Source organism: Erpetoichthys calabaricus, chromosome 14 (genome assembly GCF_900747795.2).
Source record: "Erpetoichthys calabaricus chromosome 14, fErpCal1.3, whole genome shotgun sequence".
Taxonomy (NCBI): Eukaryota; Metazoa; Chordata; class Cladistia; order Polypteriformes; family Polypteridae; genus Erpetoichthys; species Erpetoichthys calabaricus.
Genome location: NC_041407.2, coordinates 83,489,255 through 83,504,778, shown reverse-complemented (window position 1 = coordinate 83,504,778; position 15,524 = coordinate 83,489,255). Strand labels below are relative to the sequence as shown.

The window sequence follows — 15,524 nt, the reverse complement described above, 5'->3', positions numbered from 1 at the left end:
ACTTGGCCAGTTTTTATGGCCAGTTCATAATTTGGGCAGCCATTTGCAAAATGTTTTAAAATTTTCTGTCTTATGTATTGAATGGCAGCAGGAAGTGCACGCCGTTATGTGAATGGACTGGTGTCCCATTTAGGATATGTTCTTTGCACCCAACTATACATACCTTCCCTTTACAATGGAAAAACTTATAGTAAGGAAATGGATGTATAAATAAAGTAATATTCTTTCTAGCATAAAGAAGTTATGTATGATATATGTATCAATGTATTTACTGACACAGTTCACAGGGTGCACACACTTTGATTTTGCTGTAAATCTCTCTTTACATTATTAATATTTTCCGGTCTTCCTTTTTTAAACAACGCAGTGTACTGTGATGCTGTTAAACTTGCACGAACACAAGTTTAGAAAGAATCGTACATGCCACAATAAAACGCGGGCATAAACGAACTTGGACGAAGAATCCGCTCTGTCTAGCGTGGAGCGCCCCATTTGAACTCGGGCTGCCCTCGGCTCCGGTCCGGCGCAGCTCAAGTCGGCTCGACTGTCCTCATTTCTCACTCACCCTTTCTACCCCCACCCCTCCTCCTTCTTCTCCGTCGGCTGTCTCTTCCGTCCCATGATGCCGCGCGCCTGCCAGCCCCCACTGCGCCGCCATGTTGTTGGAGTGAAAGCTCGGAGCCGGAGAGTTTTGGGGCCGAAATCCGTTTCCATCCACCCGCTCTGCTTGTAAGTAGTCACCCCGAGATACCGTCGCATTGGAGCTGGGGTTTTTCATATTCGGGTGTCTAGCGTATTGTCTGATTGTCAGAGTCGTTGGGACGTGTTTTTGGTGTTTTGTTTTGGACGGGCTTGCGTCCTCCCCTTTTCTTTCTCCCCATCCCGAAACAGTGCGGTTTGTGCTTCTTTTGTTAGCCGAGTCGGTCTGCAGACGACAGAGGCCAGGGGCTTCATGGCTGTTTTGGACTGGGGAGAGTGGCATCGTCTTCCCTTCCAATTATCGTCGTGCATCCCGCAGTTTGCGTTCCGAGGTCTCCGGTGGCAGGAAGGCCATTGTTACTGGGGACGGGAGGAGAATAAGAGGTGGAGGTGGTGGTGGTATTGGTCGCGATAGAGAAGGAGGGAGTGGGCATCCAAAAAATCAAACTCCTGTTGCAGATCTGGAAATTCGGAGAGCAGACAAATGAGTCCGATTCATTTGCTAGGCCTTCAGTCAGCTCGGGGGTGTTGCTTTGTTTGTTTGTTTTGTTTGCCAGCCCACAGTGCAACGCGTTGAGGTTTATAAACAATCGGAGCCAGCGATTTCAGTCAAACCCGGTGTAACAAGACCGGGTGCTGCTGACTGCAAGTGGGATTTGTTTTAGCAGGCCGGTGTTTTTTGGCAGCACCATAACCCTTTGCGTGTGCTCGAACTATTTACAGCACACACTGCTGTTTTGATTTCCGGGTGTTGCTACATGGATGCTGAGCAGCAGATCGGCGGTGGTATGTCCGAAAGAAGAGAGCACACAACACTTTCAACGGTGTACTTTAGAACACTCTGTGGGACATCACTAAAAAAGGGCATAATATTTAAACACTAATTGAATGAAAGATATGTTCGGTACATGGAATTCTTGCATATCCTGACAAACTCTATACTATAAAGCGGTACGTGAAGTGCCTTGAGCATGGGAAAGGCGCTATATAAATCAAATGTATTACTATTATTACGTGGCATTAACAGGACTGTATTTTCTAACTAGAATGGAATATAACTTGGGTGGCATTGGCGTTTGTACGGGGTTGGCTGCAACTGGATTCTGCTTTTATGTTAAAACCAACAAGAAGTATCCACAAAATGGAATAACGTGACAGCAGCACGCCTGGCAGTTTAGAAGCCCTTAAGTATACACACGTTTTAACAAGAGTGCACACAGTTGCTGTTAGTATTTCATAAAACTATAGTACATAAAACTATACCTTTTGGGTATGCTGGTGAAATTTGAATTAATGTAGCATGTGGGGAAAATATTTTATCCAATGTAAAGTACTTCACTTGTGGATGAAATGTGCATAGTATTTGTTTTTAGACAATATTTTTCAAGTAATGCATGTAAAATTTTATTTTTAAAGCACACTTGAAAACACGAGTGTCATTCAAAGTGCTGTACAGAATCAAAAGAACATAACATATAAAACAGTAACTTGACACAGGATGTGAGCTTAAAAGTTCAACATAGAGCTTGTCATTCTGCCCCAGTCAACCCACTGTTTCCTTATTTAAAAGCTATTGAAAAAAGAAGTCTTAAGACTGTACTTGAAAACGGCAACTGATATTACAGATCTTATTTCGAAGGGTTAACTATTCCAACGTCTAGGGACAATGATAATAAAAGCTCGGTTACCATTGCACTTCAACCTGTCATGGGGCTCAAAGAACAAATTCTGATTTGAAGACCTGAGTAAACATGACAAGTATATAAGGTTTGCCAGGCTTTTAAGAGCTTTAAAAACCAATAATAAGATGTTGAACTGTATCCTATAAATAATTGGAAACCAGGGCAATGTAGCCAATACTGGAGTGATGTGTTCCTTCTTTCTAGTGTCAGTCAGCCAACATATAGCTGCATTCTAAATAAATTCTGGGCTTGACAGACCTGATTGGGTCACATCTACATAACAGGAATTGCAGTAATCTAAGCGAGAAGTAGTTGAAACATGGATTAATTGTTTTGGGTCAGTATGAGTGAGGAACAGTTTTCTTTTACTTATTATCCTAAGGTGAAAGAAACTGCTTTTTATCAATATATAGATCAAAAATAACACTTAGATGCAATTTAGCAATTTCATAGGTAAAAACGAAGAGCCAAGCATTCTCAACCAGGTAAATGTGAAAGCTTGACCACTAAATACAGTAACCTTATCTAGTCTTATCTAGTTTCAGGAAATTATTATTCAACCATAGTTTCGCATCTTTTAAACAATTTGTAACTTTAGATGTCATGTCTATGCAGATAAGATTCAAAGGGAGATAAATCTGGGTGCCACCAGTGTAACAGTCGTATGAAATATGTATATCTGAAAAGACCAAGAGGATGCATGGGGGGGAAAAAAATGGTCCAAGAATAGATTTTTGGAGTACAGTAAAATTATTACTGTAGTAGCAACAGGAGAAGAAAATACACGTTTACCATGAAAATCCTGTTTCTAAGATAAGAATTGAAGCAATATAAAACTGTACCTTCAATATCAGTGTCACACTCAAGGTGCCTAATAAGTATATTGTGATCTACCATATCTGAAGCAGCAGTAATAGTCATTTACTTGGGTGAAAATTTTATACTTGAACTTAATTCAAAGAAATATGATCACAGCTTATGGTACTACATCAGGACATAAACAAATGTATTTAAAAAAAAAAAAAAAAAACACTTCTAGGACTGATAGACATTGTATGCATGATGTTTGTCCAATTGCTAGCATATCTACACAGGCATTTAAAACAACACAGAAAAGCATGGTATAACCATTTTAATTTGAGGTAAGGCTGCTTAATTTTCTTGAGTTCACAGCCCGAGTCGGGGGGGTATGGAACTGGTAGCATAAATTATTTACGCTCCCAGTATCCTAACCATTATTGCCGCTTTATTTTTTACCAATTTTTACTTAGAATGTGGTTGATTTCATTTTTACCTACCATTTTTGTGGAGGCTTAATGTGAATTCTGTGCTGGTGGGGACAACCTAAAAAAAATGGTGACATCATGGTCACTGAGTAGTTTCAGTTTAGGTTGGCATGTACATGTAAAGGACAAAACTATACTGAAAGCTGCTTTTCATGCCATTTAATCTGAGATTTTATTATTATTGTGCTATTTTATTTTTTTTTATTCAAAAATAGTTTTTAAAGTGCATTAGATTGCAGGCAGTACTTGCTGTATTTTGGGCTGACAAAACTTAAAAAGTTTTCTCTAGAGGAGGAAAAGCTAGATGCGAATATCAAAGAAGTTAAAATAAAATAAGAATGTGCCCTGTGTATAAGAGATCAGATTAAACAAAATAATAAAAATAAAAAGCCCCAAACATAGCAGAACCACCATTTCTATATTCTTGAAGTTTAACAATGAGTTTACATGTATTAATAAACTGATTATTCACAAAAGCTTTTTTTTCCCCAAAATGTCATGTATAGCTTTATTTCCATTCAAGAAGTTGGGATAATGGTCTCTGCGAAACTGAGTTAACACACAGATTTCTTCAGAAGCAACTTGGTTATGTGGCCATATAAACCCTTAAACGAGTTGAAGGATTTCATAGTCTGCATGTCTGTTGCACTTTGTTAGCCTACACATCCATCCATCCATTATCTAACCCGCTGAATCCGAACACATGGTCACGGGGGTCTGCTGGAGCCAATCCCAGCCAACACAGGGCACAAGGCAGGAACCAATCCCAGGCAGGGTGCCAACCCACCGCAGTAGCCTACACATGTCCATGGCTGGTTTTGTTGGCCTGACTGACAAAGGGCAACCGCAAGATAGGAATGGATAACGGCAGATTCACACATTTTTGGACACCAAAATTATCCTAATGCTAAACAACACTGTCCCACTAGTCTTTGCTTTGCACATGCATCCAGCAGCCAAGGGTAGAAAATAGTGCAAGTGTTTACAAAGATAATTTTTATGAGGCAAATGCTCAGACAATCACATTATTCCTTCTCATGGCTGGAAAAAAGTCCATCTTGAGTGAGCTGATGATACAGTATTCAGCACCACCATCTCAGGGAAAAATGTGTTTCGTGCTTGTTTTCAGATTTATGGTGGCGGCTGATGACATTTATTTGTGCAGTTTAATGACTTCAGAGTGTTTTGCAAAATGACAACTCCATAAGTGGACTCACAGATGTAAACAGGGATTTTTAAGAAGCCGGGTTTCTGCCTTAACCAGGTTACTCACCCTATCCTGGTATTATGTGTGCATGTAAACACACTCAATATCTGTCTTCTGTAACTTGTACATTGATCATATGAAACTTAAGCTGAAACTCCATTAGCATTCTTCCTTGTAATGAGAGGAAAACCTGAGACTAGATGTGGTTCCTTATGTTAGTAGAAAGACTGCTTCACTTCTACTATAATAACCAATTAATTTCTGAATATTTTACAAGTTGGCCATCACGTTTGCTATGACATTCAAGAGAAGGCAGAATTGATGTTCTCTAGAGTTGCGTGGTATGCCAGTTCTGGATAAATACCAAGAAACTCAGTTTTAAAATGTAGCAGTATCATCATTTTGGTATTTTCAATACCGGAAGTAAACATTAGCTTTCCTCTCAATATCTCTCCCACCCCATCCCTCGACAAAAAAGGGGAATGGTTGTTTACCATTAAAAAATTGCTTTGGTGCAATCTGGAATGGTGGTTCAATAATAAATGTATGAATACTCCTAGTAAACCATTTGAACATTAAATGAAGTGTATATTGTTTAATTTTCCATTACCCAGAATCTCAAATATTCATTGTATAATACTGTGACAGTGATTTTTTTCACCATTAACCACCAACTGATGGCAGATTTATCTACGCTTGTCCTCACAGGTGGCGCAGTGGTAGTGCTGCTGCTTTGCAGTAAGGAGACTACGGAAGATTGTGGGTTCGCTTCCCGGTTCCTCCCTGTGTGGATAGCGCTTTGAGTACTGAGAAAAGCGCTATATAAATGTAATGGATTATTATTATTATTATTACGCTTGTTTGATGCAGCAGACTTAAAAAAAAAAAATAAAAACTAAAAACCCTTATCAAATTAAGCATCTGTTATAATTATTTAAAATGTTTAAGCTTTGGGTTGGTTTTCTTTAAAATCATTTATTAAATCTTGAAAAATGTCTTTGGTAACCAAGTTTATTAGCTATATATCCTCTTTAATAAAATCCCTGTGTGCGTCCAGGTGTCCGTGTGTGTGTGTCTTCTGGTGAAGTGCGCATGCGCGGGGCACGGTGCGATCCGCGATATTACTGTCAGAGAAAGTTACAGGCGTTTTACGGAAATACAAACCAGTATTACTGCGAGAGGAAATTAAAGGTACACAATATAGTGACGCATATTACAGCCACATACAAGCCAGTATTACTGTCAGCGGAGATTAAAGGCATATTACCAACGCGCACGCCTGAATTACCACCAGAGAAAATTAAAGGTATATTACAGACGTACAAGACAGTATTACTGTCACAGAAAATTAAAGACACGCAATACACGGTGGCAGCCCATGAAGAACGGTCAGCTCAGCAAGTAAACATCAACAAAAGAAAGGCTGAAAGAAAGAAAAATACGACCAACAAAAAGAATGAGGTCAAAGTCCCTTGCCATTTAACTCTTTTAGGGCGGATGTCGACTTTTGTCGACAGGAGGGGTTGAAGGCGGATGTCGACAAAAGTCGACATCCAGGGATAGAGGGCGACAATCAGCTGTTAATGGCGACAAATCTCACTGTCACGTCACAGGCATTCCCTCTGTGCTTGGAGGAATGCTAGACTCGTTGACTCGGCAAATAAACATTGCGTGTGCGTGAGTTGCGAAATGTAAACAGGCAAGATGGCACCGACATGTGAAAAGGCAGCGAAGCAAGTGCAAAAAAGAAAACACTCGCATTATGCGCATTATCGCGGAGTCGGACTCTTGATTTTTCAGAATCGGACTTTATTGGCTTTGATCAGGAGATCGAGCAAGAGAGTTAGAAGCAGGCATCAGCTGATCAGACACCAGCCGATGCCACGCCAGCAGATCTGCTGCCAGTTGCGTGCCTTCGCGCAGCCGATGCATCTACGGCAAGGTTCGCATGGGATAAATACACAGACATTGATCTGTTGAGAGCTGATCTGGCTACCGGAGTTTACAAGACGGCATGGCTTGCTGTTGGACACGACAGATCACCAGCTGCTGTACTTCAGGCTGCTCTCTCCTGATGCTGCTTTTCAGCTACTGTCAGACGAGACAAACAGGTAGGCAGAGATTTTTTTTGAATCGCGGGCTGCGTTTGCATCGCATTCTCGTTTTTCAAAGTGGAAACCCACAACGAAAGACGAGATGAAGCGCGCTGTGGCATTACAAATAGAGATGGGACAGAACTGGTGATATAACTTCAGGGAGCATTGGTCCAAACGTGTTTTGTCCCCTGGTGGCTTAGGTACGTGCTGCTGCAAAGTTTTATTCACTTCTGTAATAAACAGAAGCAAATCCCATGGGGTGAGCCAGGCTATAATGCCATACATAAAGTTCATAAAGTTTCAGAAGATGAAAAGAGGTGACAATACGGTTTTCATGCTGGCAGAAAACTTGGTGGCAGTGGCATGGCATGATGGCAAATGGGTGACTTGTCTCTCTACAGTACACACTAACAATATACGTTAGAAAGTGCAGCAACAGACAATTGAAAAATAGGCACCAAAGCAACACGTATTGTAAGGAGTGCAATGTGGCAATGACTGAAATTGGCTGCTTTGAGCGAGATCAGACTTTGCTGTGTAAAATGTATGTGATATGTATGTGAAATCATAGAGTATGCAGGCTCATACAACATGCAAGACAGTAACATTTGTCAAAAGTAAATATTTTTTGTTGATTTGATATGTTAAACAATTGCTTTGTGTTCTTTTTTAAAAAATGTTAGTTTTTGGAAAAATATTCAGCCCTGGGAGAAAAGAAACAAAAAAAAAAATTAGCCCTAAAAGAGTTAATATAGACTGTTGGGGCACAGCGTGCTGCTTCAAAGGCCGCCTGACGCGTCACACAAGACGGAGAGGGCGGGACCTATAAAATATTGCGCGGCAGATCCAGTCGGATTTCGGCAAATGAGGTAAGACCTAAAACAGAAAACACAAAAAATCCAATCAGGTACTGAGACGCAGAGACCAGCTTCCCCATTGTTGTGCAAGTGTTCACTCTGAGGATGTCAGATATGCGATTAAGAAGCTTGGCCCGGTAAAGTAAAAGTAGATTTATTTTCGCGCACATTACATCAGTTGCTGGGGAGAATCTGCTGATTGCCCACTGTTGTGACAGAAAATTTAAAGCATATTACGGACAGCAAAGACAGTATTACTGTCCGAGAAAATTACAGGCATTTTACGGAAAAAAATTAATGAGGTAAAAGGTCCCTTGCCATTTAATATAGACTGTTCCTACTAATGTTTATGGACTACTGTTCTAGCGCCCATTATTGTAACGGGCTTAATATCTAGCCTATTTAATAAAAAATCTCTAGGTAAAAGTTCCTGCAAACAATTTGAGTTTTTATTGAAGAAAACATCTGAAGTTATTTTACTAGAATATTCAAAAGTATGCTGTCGTTTAATAACGGCCTCTGATGCAGTGTTTCTCAACCTTCTTGGGGTCATGATTGATTTTTTTCCATGGTAATGTTTTCACAACCTACCAAGGTGAGGTTGAATCAAGTTTGGTCATCAGATTTGTACCTCTTGGTCTATTGTGTACAAATATATGGCACTTTTCCTACAGCAGGAACATTTTTCAGGAACCAAGTAGTTTTTAGAAATTCAGAAACTTTTGTAGCATTCCCACTGTAGGAGTTCGAGCCATTTATAGTTCATGGTACTTTTTTAGCTTCTGTTCCAGGGTATGTATGTACTTTTCGCTCAACCAGGATGGGCCTCAAGTGGTCAATTATGCTGATTAGTTCACCCCAAGCACTGGTGCCATCTTACAAACCTGGTAGTAGTTTGGACTTTGGAGACTTATTAGTAAAGACGGAGCACTGCACTTTGCATTGCATCACTCTTAATTGCTACCTCCCTAGTGTGCTGCACTGTGCACCTCATCAAAGCAATAATATCCCCTGTGAAGTCATGATTGGATCATAGCAATAAAGTAGGAGTGTCCCCTGTGAAATTCTTGGTGTATTACCCCATGCAATGCATCAAAGCAATAAGGTGTGGGGTCCACCGTGAACATCTGAACTCCCACTGTTCTTTGCACTGCATCACTCTTTGTGTGTCACATATTTTGTATAAAGGTTACAGTTTCTGTTCTGTGGTGGAAATGCAACACATAAAAGTGACCAGGAACCACATGTTTCCCGGGGTCTATGTTATTCAGGAACTCATTGATTTTTGAAAACAAAGTTCCTGTTATGAGAAAATGCCCATGATGCCTGATATGGGGGCTCTTGGCTTGTGAAGTGTGACTGTCAGAATGGTGACCCACTTTGCAAACCATCACCATTATAAACAATAGTGACTTGTGGCTACTTCTGTAGCATACATGTTCTCACTGGATTTGCTTATTTTAATTTAAAATATTTGCTTAAAGTCAACCTCATCACTCACATAGTGTTGAATGGTATCCTGTAGAACAATATCAAAGTTGTAAATCTTTGAAGTGAATATATATTGTTCCTAAAAGGTGCTTACTGTAAGGTGTACAGCTTAGTAGGAAATAGTTATATTACAAGTATAATTCTGGGCTTGTATGAATTGAGCAATATATAAGATCTCATATTAAACTGAATACATCACTTAGATATAACTTTAAAAAAAATCGGATATCAAAGAAATAAAATTGAAAAAGCTGCCTTAAACTTCTAATACATAGTGGACAAGTTAATTTATGAATTTCATAGTTGCATATTGTATTATTGGGAGTAGAATGTCCTGCAATATGACTTTTTTTTTCTTTTCATTGTGCATCAGTAATTTAAAGAGGCAATTATCATTACATTTTTTTGCATTTTTATATGTTTATTGGTAATTATTAGCTTCATTTTTGAAAGCTGGAGATTTATTTGCAGTCAGATTTTTTAATGTTAATGTAATATGCATGCTTAAGATTAAAAAAATTATTTGGTGTCAGGAAGTGGTTTGCACCTGAAAGCCACAGAAATCCAATCCCAGTTGTACACCAACTGTAAAGCTCTTAGTTGAAATCTGTCCGATGTGTTTTTTTTTTTCTCTCCAGATTGTGGGTGATGATTCATACCTGCTCCATGTTGGTCTCTTGAACCCATGACCATTTCCAGTCAGCTTCAGACCAGTAAAAATGATTTGCTTGTCCAGTTAAACTTCCCTTATAAGTGTTTATAGAGTGTTTCATTGAGTTGTTAGTTATTTCTGATTCATTTGGTATGTGCTCAGAATAATTTAGAAAATTAATAATAAATTGTGATTGCTTGGCAAACTCACCATAACTCGTGACCTGTTTATTGGAGCAATGAGGTCTTCACCTATGTACTAGCAAATCCTGGGGAGAGGCGGATCGTCAAACGATAAAAGTACACTTTTGGGGTGTATTTTGATTGATGCAACTTAACGCATGAAAGGAGTGGTTTTGGGTGCTGAAAATCCACTTAAACACAAGCTATTTTGTTTTTGTCGAAGTGCAGCATTACTGAATAACCACAATTTCTTTTTGTTCATGCCAGCTAAGAAACATAACTCCTCAAGTGTGTTTGGTCATATTCTAACATGCTGTGCCACATACTATTTCCATAGATGACACTTATTTGATTATCTTCTTTCAGTTGCTATATATATCAATACAATTTTACTTCCCTTTAAACAGAGAAACAGCACTTGCTTTGAATTTCTAAATATTTTGTAAGCATCTTTTCCTGTTGTAGAAGATGAGCATAGAAAACCTTTTCCTAGAAACTCATTTTTGTGTGAATTGCTATAGATTTTGTAACTTGTGTCAGTGTGAAGGGACAGCAGTTTTTGGATGCTGTGATTCACTTGTTTTAGGCATAATGCCACTTCATGTAATAGCAGCTTTGAAAAAAGTAAATTATAAATGACAGCATGGTGTGTTAGTAGGACTGTAGGAAAACAAATGAGTTACATTTTACTCATACACTATAGTGCAGCAGGATGCTGCTGTATGATAGGTTAGAATTTCCATACTGCTGTGGCCAATGAGCATGATCAGAAGTTCCATTTGAAAGGAAAAAGTTGAGCTGCAAAGCTTTAAAAATGTATGTTGGAGGATAACAGTAATAAGGATAATCTGTAATTAGTGTCAATAAACAGTTTAAAGTAATGATCTTGAGGGTCATTTTTGTAATTCTTTTGGAAATCTTCAATATAGAGGGCTGTTACATGACTATTTATTGTTTTCTAAGCACTGTTCCTGTTTTTTTTCTAAAACTTGTGTATAACTCCTGGCTTAAACATAGAACCAACATCAGATCAACTTCCTCCTGCTTCCAATGTCAAATTGCATCCTATGCTGCAAAGTACTATGGTGTTGCTTGAGTTTGTTTCCCAGATTTGTTTGGTGTGCCATTGTGGCTTGGGTTTTTTCTTATGCCTTAATTGTAATGTTTATGCATTCTGTTTCTGATGTTATTTGCCTGTGGCAGCCAGATCTCCAAGGCAAGAAACAAATTCCAGCTTTCTCTGGGATAATTAAGTGAAGTGAACTATCTAGAGGACTAAGTTATTTTATTTGGTGGGAGTCAACACTAGAATCCCTGAAGCTTATGATTTTTTTTGTTGCCCCTGACCTCCTTCAGTTTTCTTGAGATACACCAAGAAGCTAGTAGCTCCTTATCACTGCGCTAATAGCCCGTTTTGTTTTTCAAATGTGTGGATTAGCAGAATGTAGCCTGATACACCCCCACCCCATTCTTTCAGATGTAGGCATTGTCCTGCTTCAATCCTGATAGTTCAAGTCTTTGTTGAAATGTTTATCTGACGATGTGTTTGTAAGGAATTATATAGGTAATGTAATACCATTGTTTGAAATACATATGTTTCATGCGTGTTCAGTATTTACAACGATCTTTGTAAATAAAAAATGACAGAGGAAATGTGAGACAAGAAAGGCTGAACACACATCTAAAACAGAACATGTTTTCATATGTTATAGTAATAACGACGTTATGTTGACGTGAAGTATAGGATGTATGAAGACTGAAGCCCAAATTGGGGTGCTGGGTGTTGAAGGCTGTGTTCTGCTAAACAACACATTTGCAAAACATAAGTGTGATATTGGCATATTGATAAGGAGCTTCTAGCCATATCTTAGGAAAACATAAGAACGTTAGGGACAATGACAAAAATCATAAGCTTCAGGGATTCTAGTGTTATAGGGGACTTGCTACAACGTAGCACAAACTCTTGCATCATTGTACTGTAAGAGCATTTTCAGCATTATCACTGGTTCTTTAGCTCCTCCGATGTGAAACCACTTATCTGAACCTTCTAGTGTGATAGTAGTATGCTCATCGTCTTCTGTGCTGGTATGTACTATCTGAAGGTTATCCTCGAGTTGTCACAAATATGGCTGCCGTTGACCATCCATCCAATCTCTAACTGGTGTATTCAGCTCTGTGAATTGGTGTTTAACCTAATTGCACTGGACACAGGACAGGAGCACACATCCTACTACACAGCTATTCCAAAATAAAATATATTTAATATTTCAAAACTTAGTGTTTCAATATATCCTCATTGACGAGATGTCTGCTAATATTTTGAAGCAGAAGACTCATCTTTCCAGTCATACAATATGCAATGTTTTATTGGAAGCGCATAATCTCAGAAGGACCACTGAAGCAGTATAATTAAAATTCTTGAAACTGAATCAACAAACACTGAATTTGTATCATTTGTTTGGTTTTTTGAAACCAGAGAAATTTTAATTAGCTTATTTACATTGCAGCTAAAAGTTGACTAAAGTTCATATGACACATATTGTAATGGTACAGGAGCAAGGTTGATGCCATCTACAGATCTAACAAATGTTAGACCTAATGTTTGCACTTACAGTCTGTAAGTCCATTAATTCTGTGTTAGTATATAGGCATAAGCAATAGCAAATGTGAGGTAGACAAAAACAATAGAAAAACAGTTATTTTTTAGAGGAAATCTGAAGTAATAATCTTAAAGCTGACAAGTTTGGTTTGACAAAGGTAGCCATATAATTAGAACATATCTAAAAAAAGAGGGTAAGATTTGAAATATTAAAGCATCAGGTCTGTGACAGTTGAAATTGGTATTAATTTGACTTATACAGTATCCTCCTTATTGTTACGTTTACCACTGGAAAAAAATCAAACCAAAAAGGTTGAATTTTGTTCAATAAAAAAGTTGTGTAATGGAAATGTTAATTCCAAATCATAAACATAAATACAGTGGGAAAGTTAAGTGTGGTGTCCACTGCTCTACTGATGTAGATTTAGTCCACATGCTTCATTTGTTTTGAAACAATCGCCAACACTCAGCTTGATGTTACAATCTGGACAGCAGAAACATTTTTCTTTGCACACTTATATATTTTCTGTTCCTTGTGCACAAGAGGGTAGAATGTTATTGCCAGTGTCTGTGTATTTGTGTTGAGGTCTGGTGACCAATTCATGCTGTAGCTTTATTCAACTAATGGTTCAGGTTTAGTTTGTTTTAAAACTGACTTTACATATTTTTTTGTTTATATGTATTATTTTGGTTAAAAGCTCTGTCCCACTCATGAATATTGATGAGTTACAATAGAGTGGCAAAACACATAGAAATCTTAAATGATTTTTTTCCCAGCATGTTGTTATATTATCCACTAGATGGCAGTAGAGTACTGTACCCAGTTTGGGCTTGACTCTGTACACTTGAACAGTACAAGAGTATAAATAAAAACCTGGTCTTGGTATTCAGTAATTTATGTGACAACAGCATATCAGTGTTTGAAGTTTAAGATTTTAAGCAGTGTTTATTTTTCAGTTACCAGAGAAAAAAAAGTTGGTGAATAAATTTAGCAAGTACATATATTTAGATAAGGAAGTCTATTATCTTATTCTTTATAAACCATACTCTACTTGTTACACTGGGGGGAATCTTCCTCTTTGTCCCACACATCATTTAAATCCTGGAATGGGCAGCAGTTCACATTGCCTGTAATTAGTGCCCGACCAATACAGATTTTTAGTCTGATAATGATATTGATGTGAGCAGCAAAGATTGTTGAATACCTATTTTTATTGTACTGATATTGCTGTTTTTTAAATAAATATTCTCCTAGGAAAATTCACAAAAAGAAAGACATTAATGTAATGCTGTTTTCACAAGAGCATGTCTTAATTTAACATTTAAACCAGTTAGAAAACAACCTTTTCTGGATTGTAATATGGTTTTCAAAAATAGCAATAGTCTTTAGAAAACAGTTACACAACCTGAAAATAGGTACCCACTTTAACATGAGCCTTACCACTACATTTGCTTATGTCACTTTCACTCACTCTTCGTTTACACACAATACAAGTTAAAAATGTCAATTTTTCTAGTCCACCATTGGCAGATTGTAGTGAACAAAGCAGAGTATTTCAAAGATTGACAAATTTTTATGTATTAAAAATGTATATGCTTCTGGATGTATTGGAAAAAATAAGTTGTGAAATTTTTGGAAACTCAACATGAGTCATTACCAGTTTATTGTTAAACAGAAAGCAATTTAAAAAATGGCAGAATCAATGTTTTTATTAAAATAGAAATTAAAGCTTGTTAAAGAATAAATACGACAAATTGTAGCAAAATGTTTAAAAATCCGTTTTACTACATCTGATAAAGAAAATGTAACATCATCTCTTGAAAACAACTGGAATGGTAAATTCAAGTAAGAATATATTACTTTAGAATTATGTATAGGTAAACATAAACAACTTTAATATGAGACCTGCATTTCTGAGTTGCAGGGGGCCTCTTTAGAAGCACTGAGTGAAAGGCAGAAGACTGAGAGCCAGTTCATCACAGGGTCATTCACACATCTATACTCGTGCTATTCATTTAACCTAACCTGCACATTTTTAAGGGTGTGGGAGAAACACTGGAGCACCCATAAGAAAATCTGCAATGGTACAGGAGAAACCTGCAGATTTTGCTTTGCCCATGACCAGACACAGGATTCACCTCCCATGTGCTGGATCAGTGAAGCAGCACTACAAACTACTTCACTAACTTGTTTATTTTCTTACAGCTTATACACGCCCCATAAAGTAGCTCATAGTGTGAATAAAAATGTGTAAATTGTTTATTCATTACAGCTACGTAAATGTACAGCAATCTGCTTTGTAGGATGCAACATGCTTAAGAAGTAAAAGAAATGCCCATTTAACATCTTCAACTAAATTTACTGGCTGTCCGACATGGTGGTAAGACTCTTCTGCAAAACATTGATTGACTTGCTCTAGAGTAACAAGGGTCTTTCTAAAAGCAGAATGGCTGAGTGTTTTAGCTACCTTTTTGGATAAAGACTTGTCCATTATTTTAATATGAAAACATTCTATTAAAATGACTACAAGCACATGTTGACATGAATATATTGACAAGGAATCTTTTTTATTAAGCAGTCTCAGTAACGTATGGTGACAAGTATATATGCCAGTATCATAAGCTAAGCCATGTGAGTGTTTGGTTAGTGTTAAGTGTTTGAGACATAGACTTGTAAATTTTATTTTGGAATCAACTTGGCATATATAGAAGCTTGCTTCCTGACCATTGTAAACAAACACAGATGGAGAAAGTGTTGACTCAGTTTTCTTAT

The 15,524-nt window shown here is 37.8% G+C and overlaps 1 protein-coding gene across 12 annotated transcripts in view; it reads left to right on the top strand.

Annotated features, from left to right (window-relative positions):
* Positions 1-599: 599 nt before the first annotated feature.
* pum1 (pumilio RNA-binding family member 1) overlaps positions 600-15,524 on the top strand; it is a 139,891-nt gene continuing 124,966 nt past the window's right edge. For 8 of the 12 annotated variants that reach the window (XM_028819710.2, XM_028819702.2, XM_028819709.2 and 5 more), the window contains exon 1: positions 601-729. The gene's annotated coding sequence lies outside the window, so the exon portion shown is untranslated. Of the gene's footprint in view, positions 730-15,524 lie in introns of all 12 variants that reach the window. The other 4 variants (XM_028819712.2, XM_028819704.2, XM_028819706.2 and 1 more) reach the window with 2 other exon arrangements.